This window comes from Bombus pyrosoma, linkage group LG15 (genome assembly GCF_014825855.1).
Source record: "Bombus pyrosoma isolate SC7728 linkage group LG15, ASM1482585v1, whole genome shotgun sequence".
Classification (NCBI taxonomy): Eukaryota; Metazoa; Arthropoda; class Insecta; order Hymenoptera; family Apidae; genus Bombus; species Bombus pyrosoma.
The window spans coordinates 5,638,303-5,664,715 of record NC_057784.1 but is presented as its reverse complement, the minus strand read 5'-3'; the positions used below and the strand labels follow the sequence as shown (position 1 = coordinate 5,664,715).

The window sequence follows — 26,413 nt, the reverse complement described above, 5'->3', positions numbered from 1 at the left end:
GGAATTAATTCGAAGGCGCGCAGCTAATAAATACTCGGAGGAATGAGCGAGAGAGTGTCGGCGTCGACCTTCAAATTACTACCTTGCCGGACGCCATCAAAATCCTGACCTACGTCACGATAATTACGGGTGGTCCCCGGAGGCCAAGGAACAGGTTCAAGCGATTTCATTCAATTTGTCCAGCCTCGAAATACGCCTTGTCTCGACCAGTAAACCGTACGCATCCCCTCCACGCCTTTGTGATTTTCAGCCTGAAGAGTTTTTCCTTTCGAGGACCGCTATTCAATCGACGATGGAATCACATACATGTCTTTTTTTATATCGCACATGTGAGCATCTTGAAAATAATACAACTTTCAGGAATACTCGCGAAAGACGAAACATTGTTCGGTAGCTTGCAAGCAAAATTACTTGTTAATTATTAAACGCACAATGTTGGTAAAAGGAATTATAAAAATGGTCGCAATATCATCTTTGTAATTTTCCAAACTCACGAAAGTCTCATTCAATGTTTCATTTTTCAAATTACAACTAATTTTACTTCACGCCAGAAATATCTATTGTACTGTCCATTAAAAATGGCCGCGGGTCGAGGAACGATTATCATAGAAACGTAAAAGGTAAAAAGAGAAAAGGTCCGCGCCTAAATCAATGACTTTTCCACCAGAGAATCGCGCGAAGATAATGTTATGACCTTAATCCGTGCGAGAAAATTTGGTTTTTCTGTTCCTTCGTTAGTTTCTTCCCTTTTAACCTTTTCTGGTCTTCCTTCGTCCCCGGTCTTTTGAATTTACGCGCGCTCGCGTTATCGTGAGAGGTTAGTTTACACGGAAACAGCATTAGCTTCATTGTTTCGTTAATTGGACACCAGGTAGTAAAGATTTTTTGGCTAATTGCGTTTCCTTCGATGGATATTTGTGTTTAAATCGACTTTTACAGGTTTAATGGCGACTAAGGGGAGGCTTGGCGCCTGGTCTAGGTTATGTTTATAGGTAGGAGCTAGCTGGATGGAAATTCTAGGATTTTATGGGAGAAACAGGGGGAATTTGTTTTGGTAGTTAAAAGGAGTATTTTGTGGAGCAAAGTTGAAACTCTGAATGTTCTTCTTTTATTACTGTTCCGTAATTGTTTATTTTTCTTGGCTTTAGTTAAATTTTCTGTCGGAGGGTAAAGAATTTTTTAGCTCCTCAAGTGTTCGCTGGGAAATTACGTTTGATGCTTAGAGAGATGAGGATTCTTGGAATCAGTTTTCCTATATGTTTAGTGTCTTATTTCGTTCTTCAAAATTATTCATTTATTTTATTATTTTAGTATTTAGAAATATTCCATATACACACTTTTACGGTAATAAATATGTTGTTTTAAATAAACGTTGCGATACAGGCGATTTAAGTAAACTATATTAATTTGATTTTCGAAAAATCAGAGACACGTAGGAATATTTTCCAAATCCGGTACGGAAACTTTCATTATCACAAATATAAATCGAACTGTCGATCGCTTGTAATGCATATAATTTCATCAAACTGTATTTACCCGATTAAAAAAAAAAAAAAAAAGAAAAGAGGAGAAACAGAATAAAGTGTGCAGAAACAATTTAAAAGACTGGCCATAGAAATTTGTGTGGCCGTAAAAGCTCAGCTCAAAGTGTTAAAATTCGAAACCCTTAATTACCGATTCTCGGGGGCGCAACCTTTCACCGCCACAGAGATTTAGCTGCGCTCTTTTGTGATCAAAAAATTGGAATCCTTTGAAATTACAGTCATCCCACGGCCTCCGTCTTCTTTCATTTCCATATTATTTAAATGAAGCGCGGGAAGAAATTGATAGTTCGAAGCTTCCACTCTGGCATTACTATCCTCGTCTCGAGCCATGTGCATCGTCGTAATGTCTATTCTCTAGGACTGTCGGACAACGGATTAAAATTCTGACGTTGAACTCGGCCGTGTTCCCGTTTTCCAGTCGTATGGCTAAGGTGAAAACAGCTATCGCGCGATACTCCACTCTCCTACAGAGGTATGCGAATTCCTTACTTAAATTATTCATTTTTTATCAAAGCAAACAAATTGACAATGAATTTGCAATTAGGAGCAACAACCTACTATCTTGTTATATAAATCGAACAAAAAGTAATTCTTCCAAGGGTTTCTAACGCACTTTTCAGCAATGTACGGAGTATCTTTTTCAATTAACACCAACTTCTTTCTAGAAAGGTAACATTAAGAATCTTTCACAAAGCGATAGTATAATTATACAAACTAATGGATATTATATAATTAAGTAGTAGTAAGTCGACTTACCGTTATATCCAGCAAATAGACACTTCCTAATTAAAGGAACAATTAATTCGTTGCTTAATACCTCATTGTGAATCCCTCGTTATATTGGGTTGGCAACTAAGTGATTGCGGATTTTTTCATTACCATCTGATGACAAAATCCGCAACCACCTAGTTGCCAACCCAATATCAATTATACGCGTCAATCGCGTTATTGTATTTTATTATATCGCTATATTATACTTATCGATTTCTATAATTCGTAAATTCAGCGCTCAGCTTATCTCATCCTACAAATAGCGCACGCTCCGTACGTATCTTCCAGTCGAAAAGACCCCGAAAACCTCGAGAAACGAATACCGAAACGATCTCCGACCGACACGAGGCCTATCCTCACCGCGAGAACATCGAAAAGAAGAAAAAAAGAAGAAAATAAGGTGCCAAGTCGTAAAGAATGGTATCGATTTCCGAGCACAAAGCACGTCCTTATTGTTAGTAGAATTTACGAAGCGATTGGAAGGCGGGGGTGGAGCATCGTTCCCTCGACTCGGGAGTCTAATCGAAGTCGTTTCTCGCGGTCAAGAAATCCCATCCACCCACCGCGTGTGCGTGTTTGTCGGCGTTGGATCAAAAGAGGGAAGCGCGGAGGAAGAAAACGAGAAAGGGAAAAGAAGAAAAAGGAAGAGGAAGGGAAAAAAAAGGAAAGAAAGAAGGGAAAAGGGGTCTGTGGAAGGTGCAGCCTGGTTTTCTGGAAGGCAACGCTCCCGTGAACCGTGTCCCGGCTCATAAATCCTCCACCATAAACCGTAGAACTGGGTGAGCCGTAAACCGGAAGCACGTGCTCCGCCACAGCCCCACGCCACGTCCATCGACGTGGCTATTTCACGCCAACGCGCGCCACCAGCGAATCTTTTCTTTCGATTGTCCGACCGCTGCTACGATTCTACGCTCCCTTTTGTAAATCTACTTGGACTATACACACTACAGGACCGCGACAATTCGCTTCTCAGTGTCCCTTTGAGAGCAACTTTTCATATAGTCTTGACGTTGCCTCGCTATGGTGCTCGCCTTTTTTCGTTTTTCTCTCTTCGCGCTGGGAAGGTGGTACACTTTCTTAAACGAGTCTCTTCTTCTTCTTCTGGTTTCGTCGAGGACTGGGTAGTAGTTCTCGTTTATTTCGTCTTTTTATTTTATTTCTCTTCGATGTTGTTTATGCTTTGATTGGTAGCACGAAATTGAATCAACTTGCTGAAGATGGTATCCCGCTGAGGGCAGCCATCCACATGTTATTTAGTAATTAAGTTAGACAAATTTACCAACCGTCCAGCTGGACGAATTGTAAAGTACGAATTAAATAATAAAAAAAAGAAACAACTTGCTGACAAGTTTCGCAGATATTTCAATAACGAAATTTTAGCTCGTTATAGTCCGCGAATTTGGTATCGATCGTTCTCATTACGGCGAGCTAAGAGGATCTGCAGTGCCGTGAGAAGATATTTAACGAAAATATCGATATTTTCTCATATTTCGTTCAGACTATGAAGATATCTTCCAACGTTAGATAAATGTGGTTGGATGAAAGAAACGTAACAGACTTACGCTCGAGCTTTGACTTGATCGGAGATTGCTGAGATGTTACGTGCTGTTAAACGTTATTTTAAGTGCCCCAGTATATATGGGGGTTAGATGAAATTGGCATTGAAAGTATATGAAAGAAATGGCAGAATATGTTAAACTTCAAATTTCAACTTAATTTAGCTGGAAACTTAACATTGTTCGGTTTATAATTATTAATTGAAATAAAAATTTGGAAATTTTGCCATATGCTTGAAAGACATAGGAAAGCACGAGAAACGGAAACCGATTGTATCGACAAATTATGCGGGGAAAAGGTTGTGTCAGGTTAGTGTTATCCTAAAATATTCGGAAGGGTGTCGATCTTTGCAGTAAGCCGCTTACTGTAGATATCCCTTCTAACTCTATGGGATTCTGCTCGTATGGGGAAAGTTGCGAGGTCTCGTGGGTGGTCTGAATATTTTTCTTTCACGATTTCACCGGGTGAAAGAAATATTTCCCCCGGTTTGTTATCTTCTGTCTAGCCGACTTTTCAATTTTCATTGAAACGTCACTAAAAATAACCAGAATATTCCAATCCTCGTTTTTCCAATCTCCCAACTAATTCAGACATCAGCCAAAACTTACTCCGATCTTCTACGATGACCAAGTATCATCCAAAAGAAACTGCAATCCTCGATTTTCACTTTCTCGGCTAAAGATCAACCAAAAAGTCAGCTTAATCTTCCACGATGATTAAATAATATCCGGATCGTCCAAAAGACTTGAAAAATTCCAGTGTCTCGATGTTCATTGTCCCAGGCAAACGTCAGGAGAACGAAGTCATATCGATCTTCGCAAAATTCTCAAATACAACGCAATCGAATTTTCCAATTGTCACCCCACGGTTTGCGATTGCAAATACAAATTAAACGAAGCGAAGACGTTGCAATGATCTCATCATCTTCGACTGCGTGTTTGCAGTGACTCGTTCCCATATTTACCGTGCACTCTGCTACGGAATGCATCTTCGACCTCGCCATCCTGATCCACTGAACAATATTCTTTGCTGGAAGAATAGGAGATTCGACTCGTGAAGACGAGAAGCTCGAACGTGTTCTCTCGATCAATATTTGAGCTGTTCCACCGGTCGCCAATGAACAAAGACAGCGAACAACAACCTCTGGGATGAAGCCTTTCACGTGCGCGTACCGCAAGAATTTTCACGCCGCACGCGTTTCGCTTCCCGCGCCACTTTTATATTTTGTTAGGTGAGATGCTTTTAACGGGAGGTCGTAAAAATCGTGGAAAAAAAGAAGGCGGAATAAGACGAGACTGAAAGGAAGAGTATAGGGGGGAGAGAATGGCGGCTCGAATCGTAAAAAGGATTGTATGGTAACGGTAGAAACATTTAGAATTCCCTTCCATGATACGGACGATTTTATGGCGGGAATTAACGATGGATTCTGTTTGTATCTCGCGACAGAACGGCCATTGGAAACGCCGGTGAGATTTGTTCCTTCTGGCCTTCCGTGGGTCCACTCGTTCTTAGGCCATGTCTCCTGTGTATATGGGGTGTTCAGAATTCTTTTGATCTTGCCCGGTTTTCTGGTTTTTAATCTTGATTTTCATCATGTTGCAAAGTGTTTCGTGTAAGGATTTTATCGTGTAATTTCGATTCAAAATCATTTTAATTAAAGGGAGTTCTCCCACGTTTTCTTTCTTGTTTTTCGTTTCATTTTTGGCTTGGGGTTTTTTTTTTTAATTATTTAATTTGTACTTTACAATTTGTCCAGCTAATTTGGCAAATTAGAGCGGAGAATGCGCATTTTTGTGGCAGAGGATTTTCATCCTGTTGCAAGGTCTTCTATGAAAAGAAAGATCCTTTGAGGGAGGGTGTAATTTTAATTTAGAACCCAAATAATCGTATCGTGATTTGTATTAGAAATGACCAAATTCGTAATATTCCAAAGAATGATCTCATCTCTGGATATTTCAACTGGAAGATTTTCTTCCACGCGTCACTCGGAAATCAATCTCCGATTAAGAGACGCGTGTTTCGCGTGAACGAGTCTCTGCTTTCGTCCTCCAAGGGCAACAATTTCAGCCTACGCGGACTAGGAAACAAAGCTCCTCACATGCGAATCGAAGTCGAAACAAGAGCAGCACGGTTCGTTTCCAAGCACGTTTTCGGTAATTTCACGTCTGCTCTTGATTTTCGGCTCACGGTTTTGTTCAGCGCGTGCTGCGAACCGTAGACTAAATACCGGCATTAAATTAGGGAGAGGTCGACTCGGAACAAGGCGTCCCGGTGTGTAATATACGCGGCCGAAATGGTGTAATGAATTATGGCCGGCGAGGATGAAGTCAGCGTACGCCAGCTTAACGCGAACGTTGCCGAAAAAGTGGTCTTTACCACTTCTCGTCCTCTCGACGTGGTCATTTCAATTTATTTCCAGATATTTTCGTGATTTCTCGAGGGCTCGATGAACGTACGTTGTTGTGAAAAATTACTCATCATTTTGGTCATAAAATTACTCGTTACATTACGAAGGGCGAAGAGAAATATTTCAATTATATTACGAGCCTTTCTTTCTGTAAACTTCCACGTTTCATCGTCCAAATATCGTGCATAATCAACGTGGAATTTTTCGAAGAACAAACAAAATTAGTTCCGTCAATTTATTTATCATAAATAATGGCGAATATCGTCGTAATAAATATTCGTAAATTGCAAGATGAATCGGAGGAGGAAAAGGTCGTGACATTTTTTCTGTCAGTGACCAGGTAAAAAGAATAGAAACTAGGATTTAAAGAGTCTCAAGGTCTATCTGGTGAGTATAGTTGTCGTACGAGTATTCCGAGCGACAAGGGGATCTGTGCATAAAAATGTGTACCACGCAGCTTAAGACAAGGGTCACTGTAAACAGTATGTGTTAAGAGTTTTGCATATATAGAGAGTGTAATGTGCATTTTACGAGCGTATAAAAATCCAAGTGTGACCACAATGTAAACGCAACTGTCATACAAAGATCCAGCTACGTTTGTATTTGGTTTAATCGTTATTTTTGTAGTAACATTTACGATATTTACTATCAGCATACGTATTAGAACGTTTATCATCGAACGCACGATAGCAATTTAATCGCAAGATTTCGAGAAGCAATACTTGTATCTTTAAAGATCATACTCGTGGATAATTTACACGCGACGTTTCTAACGACTCTTCGTAACTCTCGATATTCCAACAAATGCAAAACGTCATGTTTCCAATTTACAACGTTGGTATATCAAGTGCCATTGTCATTATCAGCAGAAGTAAGATAAATTTTAACAAATACGTAGAACAAAGTGACGCCTCATAACGCAACGTTATATTATATTACGATATAAAGCTAAGAATCTGAAACAAACTGTTTATCGATCGTCGTACAATCAGCGACCTAACGATACAACCAATACACACGCAATACTTCCTAACAGTATCACCGGATGAAATCAACGAACAAAAGCCAAAACTTTCTAGCGAGAAGAAAATTATACATGCTAGCGCCACGCAAAGTAACAAGCTGCTCATACAGATTACACCCACGATGTTATCGTCATTCCCTCCACGAATCTCCGATGTTTACCTAGAAAACAGCATTACAGACGACAAAATAGACTACCATTAACGCGCGAACCGTCGCGGCTCGACTGCGATCCCAAACGTTCGTTCGCGATTAAAATATTCCAGGGACGTGCGCGTCCCCCCACTCCGTCATCTCTGTGCCCCCACTCCTTTGTGGTTAAAAGCTCGCGAGGCGCAGCACGTTCCCAAAACGTATCGCTATGCGCATCACGGGCTTCTCTATCGTCGTTGGACGATCGCGAGAACCGCCGAACAAGGAGATCTTCGATCGAACTTGGCGAATCCGTCGAGACCGAATAGGCTTCGTACAGCTACGAACAGATTGTTTTAATGCCATTTATCGCCATACTGTGACAGTAGCTGTCTATTACGTAAGAATGATTTTGTCCAACCTTTCAGTCCTCCCCTTATGTTCAAATACGCCTTCCAATAGACGTCGTCTCTTTATAGAAGCTAGCTAAGTTATACCATGGAATTTCAAGGAATGGTGACTTGGATTTAGTAGACTCGGAGAATTTCTCGGATATTTTTTCTTTCTCGCTTCTTGTTCTCTTTTTACGCTTTTGTAGGGACGGTTTACGTGGGACGGTATGTCGACATTGAAATGTTTTCAGGCTACGTAAGAAAGTTGTTAGAGTGGAGTATGCGCGTGTGTCGTTTTTTATGGGAATCGTAAGGAGGTTCCTTTTGTGGGCTGCGAGTTCACTTCGGGAGAAACGGTGCCCGATTCTATCGGAAACGATCGTGTGCGGAATAATAGGATGGTTTTGGTGAAAGAAAGGGGATTTTTGGAGGTTCATTTCACACGATGAACACGCGCGGTGAATACCGAGGGATCCCGTTTCGAGGGTTTGTGTGATTGTAACTCGATTATTCCGTACCTTTGTGTCGATCCTATGATAGGTACTCTGCGTGGGTAAATGTTATAGTGCCTGTTTTATGCGATTTATACCTGCAATATTACTCGCAAGTCCCAAACATTTCGGTATATAATAAATTGATCTTCAATGAGCAATTTCTATAATTTCTAAAAATGTAAATAGTTGGAAAGACAATTCACGAATTTAGTATTTTCACTAAATTAATCGATTCTCTATTTTAGACACTGACATAGCCGCCTTAATTAGTTCGTAAGTTAAAATGCTATTCTAAACTTTCACACCTGCTCCTTTTAATAATGTAGTTAATTAAAAATTCCCGATCTTTAAATTTTGAATAAGTCGAAGCTTTGCACGTCAATGTACCATTTCAAAAAATTCAGGCTAATGTTTCAAAGCCAGTTAAAAGTCGAGAACCTCGACACAGCTACCTTTATCATTCCAGATATCTCGAACCACCGTTACAAAATGAAAAACTCTCCGCCTTCAACGATTCATCCAATCAGCTTTAAAAATGTCACGCTTCTACAATTTCTAAATACCCCGAACTCCCAGCCTTTCGATTTCCCCAAACGCAACCCGCAAAAACACCAAAAACTCACCCCATCGCCAAACCTAACCTCAAAATCGCCAATATATGGAAAAAATTAAGCGAGCACTTCAAAGAGGAGATCGAAGAGTAGGAGAATCTCGTTCCACGGACGAACGTAACCCACAAAAAGAACAAAGCTCACCCCATCGCGGAACCTAACCTCAAAGTCGCCAAAACAGCCAAGAAATTAAGTAACAATGACGAAGTGGAGATCGAAGAGCAGGAGAATCTCGTTCCATGCAGCGTTTTATTCCGACGCGGGGGAAGAAGCAGAAGAAAAAAGAAGAATAAGAAGGACGCGTCGGTGATAGTTTAGCTGGCATGGGTAGCTAAAAAGGGACACTCCAGCGTACAGCCGCGTGAATAACAAAAGGCTGATGGAACGTGCGCCGCGTCCAGAAGAGAAACCAGCGAAGGGTACGGTGAACAGGGAAGTGCGGCGCGTGATAGTGGAATATTCATTTTGTGCCCACGATCGTCAATGTGTGATCGCGTGGTGAATTCACCGGCGAATTAAGCGGAAAGCAGGCGTTTCACAAGTTCCTTCAACGCCTCTCCTAACTGCTTGCAATCGACGCATCTTCTTCTTCTTCTTCTTCTTCTCTTTTTTACATATTTTGTTTTCTGCTATAATCGATGACTGTTTGTTTATATAGTACCTACTTTCATACAATTGCTTTCTGTTGTCATAAAATTAATAATGATCGGGGAGAGAGGTTTTGTTATTCAATTCTGATCGAAGCAGAGGTTATGTAATGCTCTTAAGCATTCACCTGGTTGATTTATGGTAATCGATTTGTGTTTGACGCGTGGCTGTTTGACAGAATTTTTATCGTTACTTTTAATTGCTGCGGTGTGTTGAAGATATTAATAGAAATGTCAGTAGATGTTCCTGGAATTAGTGGGAGGAGGAGAAATTTGCTCGAGAGCTTGGAGTTAGAATAAGTTAGTTATAAATGGTATAGGTTGGAAACGGAAGAAGATAGAGACTATTTTGTTTAGAATTATTATTGCGGAAAGTTGGGCCCGAATATCTTTGATACATTTTCCTCTGTATCATATTTGTACTACGTTCGGAATTGGTTTAATTCAGAATATGCTTTACAGAATCTTGGAAGGTATTTTATATGAAAGAACATTCATATTTGTTATTGCAATTTTTATTATTTTGTGATTTTATTTAGTAATTTACATACACAAAGATGATAAACCTGTTTCGCTTTTATTTTTCTGTACGAGATGTGACACGATGCGTCGTCGTATGGGATGGAATGTGAAGGTGATCACGTAGAAAATGGTCAATCAGAGAAATGTCAGTCTTTCACCCTCCGTTGCGCGATAACGAGACGTAACGTTCTTTATCAAAATCTTCTACCTTCGGTTTGCTCAAGTACGTTTTATCTTTGGGCTTTTATCAGCAACGAGGGACTGCTCACGGTTGCAGGTACGTTTTCGTTAGGACGGTTGGATAATATTCGATAACGTTATCAGCCTAGCACAAGAATTTTCGTGTGGACCACTGGTAACGCGTTTTCGAAAATTCACAGCGTATGTGCGACTTATCTGTACAATAATTATTAACTGCCTGATTATTATTCGTTAGCTAAGCTTATCTATGAAAAGACTAAACACTCGATTCTCCAATTAATTCCATCTAAAATATCCAGTAAATTTTCGTCGCGACGCTTCTCCCTTCTTTCTCAAATACAATTAACATAAAAGAACAAGGAAGAAAAAGAGCGTGTCTCTTCGTCCTGCTATGGTTGTTAACGATGTCGAGAGGAATATAAATTTTCGTCGGTTAACGAAGTGATTTGTATTTTTTCCATGGGGGTCCATGGGGGACATAAGGCGCGCTCTGTTCCAACACGGAGGCTGCGCGATGAAGAAAAAAGGAAAGAAATGTTTCTAGTGCTCCCGTTGAGCAGATGTTTCGGGTGACAGGAGCGAAAGAAAGAGGAAGGGGACCAGGTCACAAAGGCACTTCCCTGAAACGAGACCCACGAGGCGCCGCAGCGCGTAAAATGAATTTCGGCTGAGCAGAACGCGTCCTCTGCAAAAACCTATCTCGCTTCCGCACTCGTAAGGACGCACTCGCGAGTCACATGGTTTCAAGCGGCTCGTCGACTTTTAAGTGTCCAGCCTGCAGGATGCTTCGGTAAACGAGGAGACGCTATTTTCGAGCTAGAAAAATTCAGGCTGCTTGGAAGTTTCGTGGGAAACTTCCGTAAAACAGAATTTACGCTGTTTTTGGAGGAGCGCGGTCGATGAACAACGCAGCGACTTTCATTCTCGTTCCATTTGCGATTACACGGTGAAACAATGTACGAATTCGGCTTAGGAATGTCGTTAGGGTTCTATCGTTCTATTCTCAGTTGCAGAAACTGGTTGGAAGGTTTGTAAGAAAGTTTGTAAGAAAAGTCACGAAGTAGTCTGAATTGTTGGATTAATTGAAGACACAACGATGCCAGTCTACGTCTCAGTCTCGCTATGTTTAAGATTTGTCAAATTTATTGCTAATTTATCAAAATCAGTTGTTAAGCTTATGGCTTAAATCGTAGGATGTAGGTTACTTTGTGAAACAACGTCGGTTTAAGTTGGCAATATCGAGCGAAATTATGTTTGAATTTTATGAAATGTTTTAAATTATTAGACAAGAATTGCTTCGCACATTGAGAATGTCGTTTTGCACTATAAAAAATGATCGGAAATTTCGTAGGAAAGTTGTGGATTCGATACAAGGAATTTGTTTAAATCATCGAATGTGGATTAAACACTTACATAAATTGCACGAACGCAATGCAGTTCGTAGAACTTCATGCCACTTTCATTATAATTACCGTAATTACCATTTCTCGTAAAAATATGGATTTGCATAAATATCTGCAGTTTAATTACACGTAAATGCTCTCTATAACGTAGAATTACTTTCATCCCATGATCCGATATTCAAAAATTCGACTAATAATTTCGTGTAAACATAAAATACGTTTCCCGATATTACTAAAAATACTGTTCTGATCGATACACTACAAACGCTTGTAAAGGTATCATAGCTAAAGAATTAATATGTCGTAATCGTAAAAGTAAGCATACAATAAACACAGCGGGCAAAATCGTAAAGTAAGGAAACGATACATAATTCGTGTTCGACAGCCACTCTAATCGTTTCTTACAGCTTAGTGGCGTGGAAATTTGCAAGTACAAACGAGACTATATAAATATAAAATAGTATAAAATCGTATCACGATCAAACGTGACCATTCAGAGTTAGTTATGGTTAGACAGCGAGCAAGTGGAAAAGGCCGGTGGAAAAGTGTGACTTAATTTAACGGCACTCCCAGCTTTTTCCCAGACCACTTGATACTTTCTTATCGGCTGACTGGTCGCAAGAAGCGAGCAATATGCCCGCTTAATAAAACACTCGGTAGCAGGGACAAGAATATCCGGGCGTTCGAGGAAATTTTACAACTACGGCTCGCTACGGCCGAGTAAATCATCGACTTACTGTCAATTAAATGTAAATACCGGCGCTTCGACTTCCAATTCGTTTTTCCTTTTTCCTTTCGTTAGCTGTAAAGATAGATAAATCCGATCGAACGTGATACACGAGGTTTTGCTTTTTACTCGGTTTACTCGATAGAGAACTTTATTTTTGCGCCCTGCTGACTTCCATCGGATCAAAATAAGGGCTTAGAGGAGAAAGTTACAAGTGCGGTGAAATTGTTTCGTTCAAGAAAATTTATAGAGTTTTCATATTGAAATATTTGTGTTCAAATTTATTTTGTTCCGCTGTAAGAAACGATAATGGTATAATTATATATATGTATGAGCTGATCGAAAGTGAGATTGATTATTTATTTAATTAAGAGAAATTAGAAGGTAAAGGAACGTGATGATATAAAAAATTTTTTTAAAAAATCTATTTTGGAATCTTTTTTGTTCACGTCGCTTCTTTGTAAAAATTTAATTTATGGAAATAAATTGTTTTTTGAGAATTGAATATTAATCGTGTATCCGAGTTATATTCATTGATGGAGCAGATACAGTTGATCAAAACACTTGAAAAATTTCTTTTGACAAATTTAAAGATATTCCATAAGAAGCTTCCTTTAAGTTTCAAAAAAAGCAACATTTTACTATTAAAAAATATTTTCTTTATCAATACTTGTCAACAGTTTTGAAGCCAAGGATCAGCACAGAATATTTCGAACTTGCACAAAGAATCGACTACCTTTCGCTAAAATTAAACAGATCGAAAAACCAAAATTTCCACGAACTCTCGTTTCCGTAACCTAAATTCACCCCCAAGAAGTTATATCTAAAAATTTGTCTACTTACCACCAAACAATAATCGACGACGATCGATTTCCAATGTAGCCAGCACGTCGATAAGTCTCACTAATACTTAACACAGGCTGAAATCATGTCGAACCAAAGGGAACTACACGCACATTTCTCTGTTTCCTCACTCCGCTAGACGCGTTCTCCGCTGCCCGTAATGGACAGTTTCCTGGGCAGACGTCGCCCGTACGAGCGATCGAGCAGATACAGAAACCGCGGGCCCATTGATGGGCAAACTGTGCGAGCGCGACAAGGACAGAGTCACAAGAAGCGACGCGAGACAGACAGACAGACAGAACGCGACACGGTCTCTTGACCCCGTGTCGTGGTCTCTCGTTGTTCAGCCGTCGGCCAAGAAACCCGCGACAACACACAGCTAACAGAAACACACCACTGAGACGGCGCGATGCTTGTTTGCCGGTGGCACGTTTTCGTCTGACAGCCAGCGGCCCGCGCCGCGTGTCGTACCTGCCGCTGCGCATGCGCGTCCCTACGCTCGCGCGCCGCGCAACCTGATTGGCCACCCATTGATCGGTCCTACACGCGGTTCGACTCACGTGCGCGGGCTCCCGTGCGTCACGTGAGTGGGGGTAAGTAGATGCTTGCGACTTCGAACTTCGTGCGATAGTTCACGTGTGGGGTGAGCGACTTGTCAGAGATTTGCGAGGGTGGCTACGAGTGGGTGCGGGGTTGGGTTATTTGTACGAGAATCTGAGGAAATTTTTGGCTTCTCGGTGTTCACGTTTCGATGTAATGGAGTTATTGACTGTGTCGGTGCGCGATAAAATTACGAGAAACTTTGGTACGAATAAATTCAGTCCTTGTCGTTGGGACTTGTTAGGCGTTAAACGTAAGGATGAGCGGTATGGGAGGTATAATTCTTTTATATAGTAGTTGCGTTATGTGTAGTTTCGCGGTGAAGAATTTTTAGTATTGTAAAGATGTATGCGTGGGTAGATGAAGAGATCGGTTATTTTTATTTGAGATAATTTACAGTCTTTTGGCTTTTGGGTGTTCACGTTTTCATGTAACGGAGTTGTTGACTCATTGGTGTGTTATAAAATTAGGAGGAATTTGGTATGAATAAATTGGGAAATAGTTAGATTTTTCACGTTGGGATTTGTTCGACGTTAAAGTGAAGATACGTAATAGATCCAATTTTTGATATAATTATCGAATTATATGTGCATAATTCGATACGTTGGTTTGCACAAACTTTGAACTTTTAATTATATATAATAAACTATGGATCAAATTAGGCGTGCAATGATTTTGCAACTGTCATACTTTCTGTATCTTCAAATTTTCAATATTAATCTCTTGAAGCATTCTTAAGTAATTCAAGATAGAGTTACCGTTTAATTTGTCGAATCCTAGATTGCGATTAGCATTCCAGTGAATCTAGAAACTCTCTCTTCTCGGTTATCGAAACGAAATCAGCGATTCATTTTGAACAAGCATCGCCTAAGTAGTCTACTTACATATGTAACGCTATTAAGTCAAACAAACTTAACATAAGGATTTTGACTAGAATATCTCGATCGGAGATTGAAACACGAATCTTTTGTCCGTATACTCGACTTACTAATCGATTCTATAATCCGTAACGTTGATACCCGAAGCAACTGGCACCTGTCTTGGCATTAACATATGTTTGGTTACTCAGTTATGTTATACTCAGTTACACCTGATCGGAGTCCGGTTGATCCGAATCAACTGCTAAGAGATTTATACCGTTCATCGAGAACGAGTTTCGAACATTTCGCCACGGGTATAATTATCTTCATTCATACTGAAATAAGTTGATCAATTAAAGCTGCAGGATCTCGTCGGAAGTTGACGAGTTCGAGTCAACGATTTCCAATAAAATTACAAGCACTGCTAACATAACTTTGGTAACCGATATGAGAAAGTTTCGTTTGCAATACGTGCTAAATTATTGTATATATATATATATATATATAACGTGTAATAATACATCTATAGATACAAGTCTGTATGACAGAAAATTTTTAACGCTCAATACAATGATGGACAAAATTTTTCTTTACTGTATCTTATTGATTTTTATTTTTATAACCTGCGATTTTCTTACGAACAATAAAGGACGTATTATATCATCAACAATAGAAAATCTTTCGACTAAATATCAAGTAGCTTAATTGAACTTTAGTCCCATGTTACATATGTACGTATTTTTCATTTTATGTTGATGCTCCCGGCTATTTACCTATTAGTATGTTACTAAAAATAGATTCTTCCATTAAGCATCGAATAAATTAAGTAAATGTCACCCATTTCACACTTTTCATTTTAAAATCCTCTTTACTGCTGTTTTACAATACTGCTACTAACGTAAAAAGAATTGTTCTCCATTAAGTATCCAATAAATCGACTGACTCATCCTTTGTTCTACCCATCCTTTGTTGTTCTACCTATATTTTTCACTTAAAAATGGTCTCTATTGCTCGTAACGATTATCTCTTCCGTTACACGATCTTTCTAGGCACGATGTTTGTCAAACACTGACGATCATACATACCACAGTCGGGATATATCGACATAAATGGGAAGACCGAGTGTGATTCGTTTTGTAACGAGCGTTACGCACGCCATGTTTGCGTGGCTCGATTACACTGCGTCGAACGACCACTTTTATTGTCAGCTTGCGAAAGGTGCGAACTGTTAATTCCTCTTAGTCGCCATTGAACGACGTTGGCGTTCCTCTTGACCTAACTGAACAATGCAACTAATCGGTGAACGACCTTTCTTTCTTTTTACTACGCAATTATTAGTTTATTAACAGTCTATCTCTGTTCTTTTCTTACTCAATTTTCGATCACAGAATCGCTAGATTTCAATGTTCTCCTTCATAAATGCAGTGGATTTCCTCGAACGAGGGTAAAAACTTTTCAAAAACGAGCTTTTCCTAATTTTAAAATTCAATCGGGAGAAGCCACATTCTTAGTAGTTTGAAAATTCACATAAAGGATGATATTATATTTTTAGTTATTTCACAATTCAGTGCTCAATAGACGTATCGAATATTGAAACGACTGTGCGTACCGATTCGACGAACATCGCTTTCTAATCGAGCTAAGATTTTTATCCCAGTCTTTGCATACTAACAAACGTATTTCCTGTAATTCTGATTAATCTTTTTCACAAGCACTTTTGTGGCCCTCATAGCGTTTCCACTCATCTATAGTGTGCCAGCTTCTCCTTCAGTTCCGTACCCGTTCACAATTCTCATTTTAAGTTCACTTTGACGTGAACTCCTCCTATCCTTTTAATTCTGTTTCTCCATAAAGATAATGCGGACAGTGTTCGCGAAAAGCAGCAAAAAGCAAGTGGCAAGAAACTAGTTTTTCAGAAGGGAAAGAAAATTTAAGTACGCACGAACGTAGTCCAAATTCACGAAAAGGGAAGGTGTACCCATAGAGAACGCTGTATGTGCCGCCTGCTAGTTTGAAAAAACAACTCAAAGTTCCATTCACTCGGACGGATGACGGAGACAAAAGTCAAGAAACAATTAACCAACGTTTATCGATGCTTGTATCTCTCTCCACAGAGACGACGTTGCGACACCATGTTCTAGCATTATTAATAACTACGTAGGAAGGGAAATCGCGTTTAAATTATATCCTACGGTATTCTAATTCATACGCCTAACAGTCTCCAAGAAAAAATCAAAAACCTTTCGAATTTTGGCAGCCGCGGTGTTTTCCACAAGCGCGTTTCAATCAATTTTTCGGTTACCCACCGGGTATCGTCCCGCTACAAATTACCTCAACTGTCCGCCGACGACGATTTCGGAGACGTTCATTGTCCGTTGAAAAATGAACAGCATCCCCGAACGGGTTCCCGGAACGCACTGAATGAATTACAAAAACGACGACGCACGTGCGCCGTTTCCGGCGCTGCGGCAAATCACGACGTACTTCCGCTGCGGTGCATTCTGGTGCCCCGGAGGCGCGGGACGAGAGAAGACGCTACTACGGTCGACGAAGAACGACTATCGCCGATGATATGCCCGACACGAAACGGACACGTACACGTTTCCTGAATTACGTGAACGCATTCAACAATGGCCTTTTACGAGATCAAACGGCGATAACGTCGCCGCCACCCGGGTTTCATTGAAGTCTCGTTGAAAATGCTGCTCGTAGGGTTCCGTTCGAGAATCGATCGGATGAGGGACTTGCAGCGGTTGTAACTGATCCACCAGCGTTTTCCAGAAATCGTTTCTCGTCTTCGCGGAATCATTTTTACGAAACGAAGGGATGTTCGCTCGCTTCGTCTCACGACTGTCTCATCTTCGTCACGATGCTTTACCGTGCAACAGCGTTGAGATTGAAATTAAAAGGAGGACAGAATCGGGCGAGAAAAGCTTCTTTTCTATTATTCTTCTACGCTCGAGATTAGAACGTGGATCTTTTATTTTACAATCCTCAACAAGTTTAAGATTAGAATATTCTCAATTTCTCAGTTTCTCAATTCCGCTGAGTTATGAGAAGAATATATTTGCGATTATCTTTTGCGAAAGAGGATTAACCGTTGAAACGTCGAAATCTAACGCGGATAAATTGAATAAAATGCGTGTTTCTCGGATAATATCTGCCGTTGTTGGGAATACGTATAATCCGTGTTATAAATCTAGTTCGATATCGGAGGATGGTAAATTCAAAGACAGAACTCCTCTGTTACGTGTGGAAAAATTGACACCAATTATGCTATACAGGTAATCGTCGACCACATCCTTTACAAGTGCTACAACGTTCATAAACAAAGATACAAATCCAACAAACCTATAAATTCATTCGCGTGTCCTGGTATACAACGTATAAAAAGAAGGAAAAAAGACAAAAAGAAAGAACGTTATAAAACCAGTTTGAGGAAAGTTCGATATGAAAAAGTCAGACTGAATTAAAGAGGCAATTAATTGGATCATATAAATCTAAGCAAAACAGGAAGGGTTAAACGAATATGAGATAAACTGTACTTAATAAAACATGGAAATAAACCCACTTGTTTACTTGCACGAAACTCTCGACTTTGAACAAGAAGGAAAGAAGGAAAGAAAGAACCGAACGAAACCAAACAACACTGTCGCTTAATGACCCATTAATATTCCACATAACCTAACATCACGGCATCGCCATCGATGCTCCACCTTTCCCGAGTCCACCAAAAAAACATACAAAGGAGCAAGAGAAAAAGAGGAAAGAGAACGAAAATGCCGCTTATGAGCACGTCCTCTCCAATTAATTCCGATTGCTCGGCGTGAAACAAGAAAAGTACATCGATCGTTTATCAGGTAAGGGGAGGCTAAAAGCTGGCTAATCGATGGCAAGTCGCCGCTCTACGGATGCGTGGCGTATCTTAACTGCGAGTTACACGAGAATCTCCGATCGGGTAATTCGAGATAAAATTCTGCTTTGCAAAAGGGACGAGAGAAACGGTTGGCATCTGCTGCGTATTATTCGAACGAGGGAACGAACGTTTCGTTCGTTAGAGGACTTCCTCCGCGACGGGAGGCCCGCGACGTCGTCGATGATCTTTCCGGCAACGACGGCTTCTTCGGTACCTTTGGCCGTTTCTTCGAATTTTTATTCTGAATCATTCGTGGTACAAAGGACACCGTAGAAAAATTCAATACGACGGTTTGCAGCCGTTTCTATCGTTGTCTTCTTCCGTTAGCTTGTCGTGGTTGCTTCCGATCGTTGGAAACGCGCAGGAATTTCAACAGTTAGAGATCTTTTTTTTTTATTTGGAAGAATTTTACGATCAATTCTCATTGAAAATTATAAGTAAATTATCCTGGCGTGCTACTGTAACGTGAATAATAAATGACTATCGTATGTTTGATTGCAGCTGAATCTGAGTTAGAGATAAGGCGAAGATTTTAACGTATGCGGACTTTTTGAATCTCGTAACGTTCGTTACGACGCACCGCGTATCGCGTTCACGTCGATTAGCTCGACGATGACTGGTAAAACTGTTACTTTTAATCCTACTTACCTTCGTGGTTAAATAAATGTAACAAACTAGAACGCTTCTGGCTACGAATTAAGAAGTGTTAAAACGTATACGATAGTCGTTAAAAGTTTAGGGCAGTGCCAATTGCAAATTAGGTATAATAGTTTCGTACTAATCGTTCATAATATGTATAATATTTCAATATTTTTTCTATATTATCTATGTTTCATTATGTTTTATGTACTATGTGTAACATTTAGGAGTATGATTAAAATGTATAAAAATACGATAATTTTGTCATTACCTCGTGGTGTAATAATCTCGTGGAAAAATGGATTTTCTTACCTGGCGTTCAGATTTAGTTAGCGTTGCCTCTAGGTAATCATTAGATCGCGGCCAACCCATTTGTCCAAGCTTTAGCTTATAGCGTCTAAACGACGAGAAATCGTTGTAGATCGCACACCTAATTGACGTGCAACGTCTATACATTTTCACGCACGAGAGACTCGATTAAAGTCTTCGTTTAATCGCCATGAACTTCTTTCGGCCAAATATAAAACTATCATGCGTGTGTATACGTACGTACACTGATTCACATTTTTTGACACCAATGACAGGTTTCATGTACATTTATTACAGCTTCTAAGAAAGCTGTTGCAATTTTATCAGCCGTTTCTTACGTTCATGATTCTACATATATTACAATCAGTGGAATTTAATTTTCATCGTAATTGGCTTTGACACGCAATTTGCAATTTTATGACGAAACAGTATAACTACGCGATACGCGATATTATTCTTCTGCGTATGCGTCGTGCATATCGTTCTTTCACGTAGCTGGAAAACATGAAAATGAAAATATACAGTGCCGTGTGAAAAATGCAAGGTTCATTCAGAAAATATGGAGAAAAAGATACTTTCACGAGATATCGTTGCGTCAATAAATTACTCACTTACAATGTAGAAACTTTCCAATTAACTTCGATTTTCAATTACTTAATTATGTCGTAAATCGTTGGTATATAAATTTCGAACACATTTCCTTCGAAATGACAGGTTCCAGTTTCCTCGTTTTTTGCGATTACTAAAAATATGACCCTATACATCTTCGATAATTAATGTTAACTCCTAGCGGGCTCAAAATATGATCATACGTTTCTATTACATTCCCATCAATTTTCCACGCCATCTTTCTAACTCCTTCAAAACGATGCATTCCAGTTTCTTCGTTTTTACGATTACTAAAGATGTGAACCTATATATCTTTGATAATTAATGTTAGCTCTTAGCGAGCATAAAATACGATCGTATATTTCTATTGCATTCTCATCAATTTTACACGCCACAATTTTAAATCCTTCAAAATGATTGATCCCAGTTTCTTTTCTTTGCAATTACTAAAGACGCGAGCCTATATATCTTTGATAATTAATGTTAACCCTTAGCGAGCTCAAAATATCTTCGTATATTTCTATTTCATTTTTCTCATCGTAGCATTCTCGGTTTAGCGATCGGTTCGTTTAAAATTATTTTCAATTTGAAATTATCTTATCGTACCGTAAATCATTGGCACAAAAACGTCGAATCCTTCGAAATGATGGATTTCTATTTCCTCTTTTTACGGTTACTCAAGACGCGAACGTATACAACTTTGATAATTAATGTTAACCCTTAGCGAGCTCAAAATATCTTCGTATATTTCTATTTCATTTTTCTCATCGCAGCATTCTCAGTTTAGCGATCTGTTCGTTTAAAATTATTTTCAATTTGAAATTATCTTATCGTACCGTAAATCATTGGCATAGAAACATCGAATCCTTTGAAATGATGGATTCCCGTCTCCTTCTTTTAACTATTAAAAATATCTTCGTATATTTCTGTTTCATTTTCTCATCACATAGCATTCACAGTTTAGCGATCGGTTCGTTTAAAATTATTTTCAACGTTAAATTATCCTATCGCATCGTAAATCATTGGCACAGAAACGTTGAATCCCTCAAAATGATTTCAGTCTCCTTTTTCCACAATTATTAAAGACGCAAACTCATATATCCTATTCGTTGACTGTTGTCGAGCTCAGAATACGATCACGCATTCCCAGACTATGCTCATCGCGTAGCATTTAAGATTCAGTGATTAACTGGTTTTACATTACTCTTTTAACACTTTGACTGCCACGGTGGTCATTGGTGACCGGAGCGCTTCATCTTCTTAGAATTGTAAAAATTGTATGAAAATCGACAGTCAGGGTATTTTGAATATAACCGATAAATAGAAGATACCTTGAAATAAAAAGCGCTCCATTGAACAATTAAACATTTTTATTAGAACATCAATGAAAAAAAATGAGAGCAAATCTTGCATCTAACGGTGCACTGTGTTCGCATCCATATCTTTGAGGGCTAATCTACGAATATTGTTATAAACACAGCTTAGAAAATAATCGTAAATGATGCTTTGTAATCACGTAATTGAAGTTAGAAGTGTGAACATACCTTGCTATTATATATAGAACGAGCAAATACCGTTTACCAATATCTTCTACACGTTTCAACGATATATTCGGCACGTTTTGTTTACGACGAAACAACGAATGCGAATAGTTTGCTGAAATAAACGAAGCCTCGTTATAATATGTCGCTTTCAGCTGTTACCAAGGCGCCACGATGGTCACCCGTGACCGTCAATAAGATAAACGGCCCACTGGGGAAGAATGTTGTCTTACATCGTCCATTTATTATTATTTTGCCATTATATGCTTTGAATAATAAAAATACTGCCGTGGCGTCCTGAGCGAAACACGTGATTTTGGCGTGGCAGTCGGAGTGTTAAACGGTACGCAGCAACTTCGCTATAACAAATGGATCTCAGTACGTAACTTATTTTCTCCGATAGTGTCCCACAAGTCTCCTCCTGAAACACCCACTTTCCCCTCGTAAACGGTGTCTCGTAAAACAAAGCCGCGCCAACGGTGTTCAGGTTCTTTTCTGCCGACGTCCGAGAGATAATCGACGTGGTTGGCCGCTTGTCGAAAGAATTTAGCTTAATCGGGCCGTGACTTCGCGAACTGGCTTACGATAAGACGCACAGGGAGCTAGCGGTGGGCGTTTCATGTTAATCAAGCGTAACGTTTTGCCGAGGACCACCGACAGTAGAGAAAAATTCTCGCTGTAACGGATCGTGACATGGTCAAGCTTTCACTCGACTGCTGTATTATCGCCAATTGAGATGAAACCCTCTGTGTCCGTTTCGCTACTATTCGTTCCATGCTCTTTTCTTATACAGGGTGTATTTCTTGTCTCTATAATGGTCAGCTTGAGCTGCATTATTTTTATTGTTCGTTCTTTTCTCCTAAAAAGAGTGTTTAGTAGCCAAGTGCGCACAGCACGGTTTGCATTAGCTTTTCGTCAGAAAATATAGAAAATATAGAAAATACGACAATGCAGTGAATTGATTAATTTTTATCGTTAGCGCTATTTATTACGATCGTAGCAAAAGAATCTTTCGACCGGCATCGGTGAGACAATTGTAAGATTCGGCACATCTCTGTGATTATTTAATTACAAACGAAATCATAAAATTTCCTTGACAAAATATCGCATTCGACGATTGAAAATAGTCTGGATGCGAATTTTGGGTCTCGATGCAAGTTATGAGTAAATTGCAACTGCAACAATTTTATTCAGATTTTACGCGCGTACGTAATATTATTATTATACAATTGTGTAAATATTATTATACAATTGATATAATTTTGTACGTGGATAACAATGCGGATACACGGAACGTTAATTATCTCACGTTCTATCAAACGAGAAAGGTTGAAAGCTTTAATTTATTCAGTGAGCAGATTTACCGTATCCTGTGTGATTTGCTCGAAGCAATGTCGTAAACAATCAATACCTAATTTAGCAGTGTTGTAAGCGATTACCACGAGGTTTCCTTTAGAGGCATGCAAAACGCTTCCTGGTGGAGTTCATTCGCCATTGTGCGTCACGTACTCGTCACATCCTTCGACTAACGTCATACACATACTGTAACGCTAATTTCCATAAAATTATTAAGAAGCTCGAATACGAAGAAATAACGTGGCGAATGGGATGTTCGACGACGTTTATTAAAATAACAGTCTGCCTGATTTGTCCCTTGACAATGAAATTCTTACTCGATCAAAATCTTAGATACTCGAATACCTCAGGTGTTTGACCATCTCTAAATACGACACCAAATTAACGATAAATATTCACGTTTACTATTAAATACTTGAAGAATCGATACGGTTAAATCGTCGTCGTAGAAATGTCTAAGAATAAAAGAGAACAAATTCTGCCTATCCGATACGTTAAAACGAACAGCCCGTATATTCGTATAATATATAACATTGCCATAATTGAGCCAAGTTATGCAGAAAGCTACCAACCCTCAATGATCTTGCATTAAGTAAATTTAGTTGGAAGATTTTAATTTTTATACGAAGATAACTTTATTTCTTGTTGCTCTTTTACTATGTTTTTCAATGGCGAATAATAGAATTGACAGGTATGTGGTTTGCAAGTTTTCTGCTAAAATAATTACGAGTTTAAGATACCACTACGACTTGGTCATTTTAATAATTATACAATGTAAGAGTATTTCTTTGGTGGTCTTTTGCAAAATGAAGATCACAAAATTACGGGATCTGTGCTGTGTTTAACATATTTTTTCCCATTCTGAGAATTAGTAGAATTCTACATAACTTGGACCAATTATCTCTTAGAATTACTAAATTCCCAACAATCGATTTCCATTTAGCCTGTCCTACTCGATCCAAATTTCAAATACTATTCCAAGATTTCGTATCCTTCATCGATCATCTCTAAATGCGACGCTCCATTAACAATAAATACCCGTACGCGCTATCAAATTCCTAAAGAATCGATGAACCTAAATCGTCGTGGTAGGAACGTGCGACGATAAAAGATGAAAAATTCCAATTAAAACGAACAGCCCGTATACAGTACACGTAACGTGATATCGTCACATGTAATACAATCACCCGTTAGAATTGCCAAATTTCTCAAAATCGAACTCTATTCGATCGAAACGCCACATCCTATTAACAACGGATACCCATTTGTGCTATTAAATACCTGAAGAGTGGACGAACCTAAATCGTCGTGGTAGAAACGTTCGACGATAAAAGATGAAAAATTCCAATTAAAACGAACAGCCCGTATACAGTACACGTAACGTGATATCGTCACATGTAATACAATCACCCGTTAGAATTGCCAAATTTCTCAAAATCGAAGTCTAGTCGATCGGAACACATTTTGCTCAGTCGAAATCTCCAAACGCCACATCCTATTAACAACAGATACCCATTTGTGCTATTAAATGCCTGAAGAGTGGACGAACCTAAATCGTCGTGGTAGGAACGTGCGACGATAAAAGATGAAAAATTCCAATTAAAACGAACAGCCCGTATACAGTACGTGTATTACAATATAACCATAAATCGTCTGCCAGTATCAGTAAACTCCTGAGAATCGAACTCTATTTATACAAAACGTGTCTCATTCGATCCGAGTGTCAAAGGCTGCGATACTTCACACGCTCGACCATCTTTGAATGCGATGTCCCATTAACAGTAAATATTCATGTCTGCCACGAAGAATACCCGAACGATCGATAGATCTAAATTGTCGCCGCACGAGCGTTCGTTCGACGATGAAAAAAGAAGCGCTGACTTTTTGCTGTTGAATAGGATAAAACGAACACCCCGTATATAGGTAGTACCGTCTGCCCGACGGGTATAAATCTGGTCGATCAGGGCTGCAGAGACAAATACTGTTGTCAGCGGACGACAAGCCGTTTACAAGCAGAGGAAACGAAGGTTGGTAGCCTCGGCCACAGAGATAGCCGCTCCGTGAGACGGAGATCATTTGTCGCGGCGATCTTTCTAACGCTGTCAAACGCTCTCCTTCACGCACGCCTGCCTCTTTACCGTGCTTCACGCACCGTTCCAGCCTATGATTTAACGCCACGTGCAATTTCACCAACGATCCCTCGACTTGTAATAGGCTTTTGTTCTTGCCTTCGAACGTTCTTGTCGTAGGAAGTCAGCTTCGCGTGTCTCTCGGCGTTTGGATAAGCTCGAGTACGTTGGCTTGAAAGCGTAGAAAGTTTATGAGGAAGTCGTTGAGTCGAACACTCGAGTTCTTTGAGAAGCAAGCAAATATATCTAAGTATATAGATATTGGCTTGGGGAATTTTTGACGGTTCTTGCGGAGTCCGAAGATGGAAGCAAGAGAGAAGGAACAGTTGAGTTGGGAGTTGAGATCTCTTCCATCCAAGGGTGGAATTTTCTTTTACCAATTGATAAAGAGATGAAAAACAGATTGGATATAAGTTGGCGATAATACAATTTTTAGATTTTTTAGAATTCCACTGAATTTCTTGATATTTTGTTGTTTGCGTTCTTTCACTGTTGGCAAAGAGCTGAGACACGAAGCAGTTAATTTTGAAATATTCCATCGATTAGAATCGTATTTCAGTCACGATCGCTATAAATCGTCGTGTAATAAAATACGAGATACGAGCTGAAAGATCCGATGGAAAATTTATTCGTAATTCGGGAAATTCATAAAAATTCCACTTTGTTCGATTCGTTATATGCACAGCTTCGCCATAAACTATCGATTTTTTCTTTTACGTGATTGAAATATGTATCTGGAAGGAACAAAACCTAAGTGTACTACGCATAGCTCGGAGTCAATTTCCATACTTCGTTCCTCTGGCTTTAATCGGCGTACAACATAGAGTGGCTCGTTTCTCATCGCGCGACAATGAACCGTAAAATCAGGCTTTTACATTAGAATGAGCCCACATGCGACACAAGCGTCGCGTTGCCCGCGTAACGTCCCACAATGACACAATTCACGGTCGCGCTCCGATGCGACAATACGCGCTTGTTTGCCGGCACAATGAACAAACGACGATTCAACCACCACACAGATACACGTGAGAAAATATTTCAGAACCTGTTCCTCCCGTGGAAATCGCGATTTTCTCCTGTGCCAGAATCCAAAACGATAATGGATCCGGATCAAGGACGAACACAAAAGTAATCAAAATAACTCGCAATGAAATTCTTCGTCCCTTTCAGAGTCGAACCT

General features: G+C 39.5%; 1 protein-coding gene and 1 long non-coding RNA gene across 5 annotated transcripts in view; one reads left to right on the top strand and one right to left on the bottom strand.

Annotated features, from left to right (window-relative positions):
• Positions 1–26,413, bottom strand: part of LOC122575688 (fibroblast growth factor receptor homolog 1-like) — a 110,675-nt gene that overhangs the window by 46,689 nt on the left and 37,573 nt on the right. Inside the window, exon 1 of one of the 4 annotated variants that reach the window (XM_043745000.1) lies at positions 13,275–13,708. The exons of the other annotated variants lie outside the window; for them this stretch is intronic. The gene's annotated coding sequence lies outside the window, so the exon portion shown is untranslated. Of the gene's footprint in view, positions 1–13,274; positions 13,709–26,413 lie in introns of those variants that run through there. 4 annotated transcript variants of the gene reach the window in all.
• Positions 1–26,413, top strand: part of LOC122575703 — an 81,781-nt gene that overhangs the window by 51,248 nt on the left and 4,120 nt on the right. The gene's annotated exons all lie outside the window — the stretch shown is intronic.